The sequence below is a fragment of the Arachis stenosperma genome, chromosome 7 (assembly GCF_014773155.1).
Source record: "Arachis stenosperma cultivar V10309 chromosome 7, arast.V10309.gnm1.PFL2, whole genome shotgun sequence".
Lineage (NCBI taxonomy): Eukaryota > Viridiplantae > Streptophyta > Magnoliopsida > Fabales > Fabaceae > Arachis > Arachis stenosperma.
Genome location: NC_080383.1, coordinates 39,935,062 through 39,939,261, shown reverse-complemented (window position 1 = coordinate 39,939,261; position 4,200 = coordinate 39,935,062). Strand labels below are relative to the sequence as shown.

At 43.7% G+C, this 4,200-nt stretch overlaps 1 non-coding gene across 1 annotated transcript; it reads right to left on the bottom strand.

Moving 5' to 3' along the window:
• Positions 1 to 209: 209 nt before the first annotated feature.
• On the bottom strand, positions 210 to 317 carry LOC130942721 (small nucleolar RNA R71). The gene has a single exon (XR_009071281.1). It is a non-coding gene; the product is annotated as a small nucleolar RNA R71 (small nucleolar RNA).
• Between the last annotated feature and the right edge of the window lie 3,883 nt (positions 318 to 4,200).

Genomic DNA, 4,200 nt, shown 5'->3' with positions numbered 1-4,200 from the left:
ATCAGTTCTTAGCTGAATTCTTGCAAATCTGTGACACTGTCAAGACTAATGGGGTTGACCCTGAGGTCTACAGACTTATGCTATTCCCTTTTGCTGTAAGAGACAGAGCTAGGACATGGTTGGACTCACAACCTAAAGAAAGCCTGGACTCATGGGAAAAGCTAGTCAATGCCTTCTTGGCAAAGTTCTTTCCACCTCAAAAATTGAGTAAGCTTAGAGTGGAAGTCCAAACCTTCAGATAAAAGGATGGAGAATCCCTCTATGAAGCTTGGGAAAGATACAAACAATTGATCAGAAAATGTCCTTCTGACATGCTTTCTGAATGGAGCATCATAGGTATTTTCTATGATGGTCTCTCTGAACTATCCAAGATGTCTTTGGATAGCTCTGCTGGAGGATCTCTTCATCTGAAGAAGACGCCTACAGAAGCTCAAGAACTAATTGAAATGGTTGCAAATAACCAATTCATGTACACTTCTGAAAGGAATCCTGTGAACAATGGGACAAATCAGAAGAAAGGAGTTCTTGAGATTGATACTCTGAATGCCATTCTGGCTCAGAACAAGATATTGACTCAACAAGTCAATTTGATTTCTCAAAGTCTGTCCGGAATGCAAAATGCACCAAGCAGTACTAAGGATGCTTCATCTGAAGAAGAAGCTTATGATCCTGAGAACCCTTCAATGGAAGAGGTGAATTACATGGGAGAACCCTATGGAAACACCTATAATCCTTCATGGAGAAATCATCCAAATCTCTCATGGAAGGATCAACAGAGACCTCAACAAGGTTTCAACAACAATAATGGTGGAAGAAACAGGTTTAGCAATGGCAAGCCTTTTCCATCATCTTCTCAGCAACAGACAGAGAATTCTAAGCAGAACCACTCTGACTTAGCAACCATGGTCTCTGATCTAATCAAAACCACTCAAAGTTTCATAACTGAAACAAGGTCCTCCATTAGGAATTTGGAGGCACAAGTGGGACAGCTGAGCAAGAAAGTTACTGAACTCCCTCCTAGTACTCTCCCAAGCAATACAGAAGAAAATCCAAAAGGAGAGTGCAAGGCCATCAACATGGCCGAATTTGGAGAGGAAGGAGAGGCAGTGAACGCCACTGAGGAAGACCTCAATGGACGTCCACTGGCCTCCATTGAGTTCCCCAATGAGGAACCATGGGAATCTGAGGCTCAAAATGAGACCATAGAGATTCCATTGGACTTGCTTCTGCCTTTCATGAGCTCTGATGAGTATTCCTCCTCTGAAGAGGATGAGTATGTCACTGAAGAGCAAGTTGCAAAATACCTTGGAGCAATCATGAAGCTAAATGACAAGTTATTTGGAAATGAGACTTAGGAGGATGAACCCCCTTTGCTCACCAAAGAATTGGATGACTTGTCTAGGCAGAAATTACCTCAAAAGAGGCAGGACCCTGGGAAGTTCTCCATACCTTGTACCATAGGCACCATGACCTTCAAGAAGGCTCTGTGTGACTTAGGGTCAAGTGTAAACCTCATGCCTCTCTCTGTAATGGAGAAGCTAGGGATCTTTGAGGTGCAAGCTGCAAGAATCTCACTAGAGATGGCAGACAATTCAAGAAAACAAGCTTATGGACTTGTAGAGGATGTTTTGGTGAAGATTGAAGACTATTACATCCCTGCTGATTTCATAGTCCTAGAGACTGGGAAGTGCATGGATGAATCTATCATCCTTGGCAGACCCTTCCTAGCCACAGCAAAGGCTGTGATTGATGTTGATGGAGGTGAACTGATCATTCAAGTGAATGAAAAATCCTTTGTGTTTAAGGCTCAAGGATATCCCTCTGTCACCATGGAGAGGAAGCATGAAGAGCTTCTCTCAAATCAGAGTCAAACAGAGCCCCCACAGTCAAACTCCAAGTTTGGTATTGGGAGGCCACAACCAAACTCTAAGTTTGGTGTTGAACCCCCACATTCAAACTCTAAGTTTGGTGTTGGGAGGTTCCAACATTGCTCTGAACATTTGTGAGGCTCCAAGAGAGCCCTCTGTCAAGCTACTGACATTAAAGAAGCGCTTGTTGGGAGGCAACCCAATGTCATATTTTATCTATTTTCCTTTGTTATTTTATGTTTTCTGTAGGTTGATGATCATGAGAAGTCACAAAATCAATTGAAAAAGCAAAAACAGAATGAAAAACAGGAAGAAAAACAGCACACCCTGGAGGAAGAACCTACTGGCGTTTAAACGCCAGTAAGGCTAGCAGATGGGCGTTTAACGCCCAGTCTGGCACCATTCTGGGCGTTTAACGCCAGAAAGGGGCACCAGACTGGCGTTAAACGCCAGGAAAGGGCAAGAACCTGGCGTTAAACGCCAGAAATGGGCACCAGCCCGGCGTTTAACGCCAGAATTGGCTCAAAATGCATTTTTGCATGCCATTTGGTGCAGGGATGACTTTTTCTTGACACCTCAGGATCTGTGGACCCCACAGGATCCCCACCAACCCCACCACCCTCTTTCTTCTTCACCCATTCACCAATCACCTCAATACCTCTTCCCCAAAAACCCTTCACCTATCAAATCCCATCTTTCTCTTCACCACTCACATCCATCCTTCATAAAACCCCACCTACCTCACCATTCAAATTCAAACCACTTTCCCTCCCAAACCCACCCATAATGGCCTAACCCTACCCCTCCCTTCACCCCTATATAAACCCATCTTCACTCCTTCATTTTCACACACCCTAAACACTACTTCTTCCCCCTTTTGGCCGAACCACACAACCTCCTCCATCTCCTCCATTTTCTTCTTCTTCTCCTCTATTCTTTCTTTTTTTGCTCGAGGACGAGCAAACCTTTTAAGTTTGGTATGGTAAAAGCGTTGCTTTTCATTTTTCCATAACCATTTATGGCATCCAAGGCCGGGGAAACCTCTAGAAAGAGGAAAGGGAAGGCAAAAGCTTCCACCTCCGAGTCATGGGAGATGGAGAGATTCATCTCAAGGGTGCATCAAGACCACTTCTATGAAGTTGTGGCCTTGAAGAAGGTGATCCCCGAGGTCCCTTTCAAACTCAAAAAGAGTGAATATCCAGAGATTCGACATGAGATTCGAAGAAGATGTTGGGAAGTTCTCACCAACCCCATTCAACAAGTCGGAATCTTAATGGTTTAAGAGTTCTATGCCAATGCATGGATCACCAAGAGCCATGATCAAAGTGTGAACCCGAACCCAAAGAATTGGCTTACAATGGTTCGGGGGAAATACTTAGATTTTAGTCCGGAAAATGTGAGGTTGGCATTCAACTTGCCCATGATGCAAGGAGATGAACATCCTTACACAAGAAGGGTCAACTTTGATCAAAGGTTGGACCAAGTCCTCACTGACATTTGTGAAGAGGGCGCCCAATGGAAGAGAGATTCAAGAGGAAAGCCGGTTCAACTAAGAAGGCATGACCTCAAGCCCATGGCTAGAGGATGGTTGGAGTTTATCCAACGCTCAATCATTCCCACTAGCAACCGGTCCGAAGTTACTCTAGACCGGGCCATCATGATTCATAGCATCATGATTGGAGAAGAAGTAGAAGTTCATGAGGTTATAGCCCAAGAACTCTATAAGGTGGCGGACAAGTCCTCTACCTTGGCAAGGTTAGCCTTTCCTCATCTCATTTGTCACCTATGTTATTCAGTAGGAGTTGACATAGAAGGAGACATCCTCATTGATGAGGACAAGCCCATCACTAAGAAAAGGATGGAGCAAACAAGAGACCCCTCTCATCATGAGATCCCTGAGATACCTCAAGGGATGCACTTTCCTCCACAAGACTATTGGGAGCAAATTAACACCTCCCTAGGAGAATTGAGTTCCAACATGGGACAACTAAGGGTGGAGCACCAAGAACATTCCATCCTCCTCCATGAAATTAGAGAAGATCAAAGAATCATGAGAGAGGAGCAACAAAGACAAGGAAGAGACATTGAGGAGCTCAAGCACTCCATAAGACCTTCAAGAGGAAGAACAAGCCGCCATCACTAAGGTGGACCCGTTCTTTAATCTCCTTGTTCTTTATTTTCTTGTTTTTCGAATTTTCATGCTTATGTTTATGTTTGTGTCTTATGATCATTAGTGTCTTAGTGTCTATGCCTTAAAGTTATGAATGTCCTATGAATTCATCACCTTTCTTAAATAAAAAAAATGTTCTTAATTGAAAAAGAAAAAGAATTG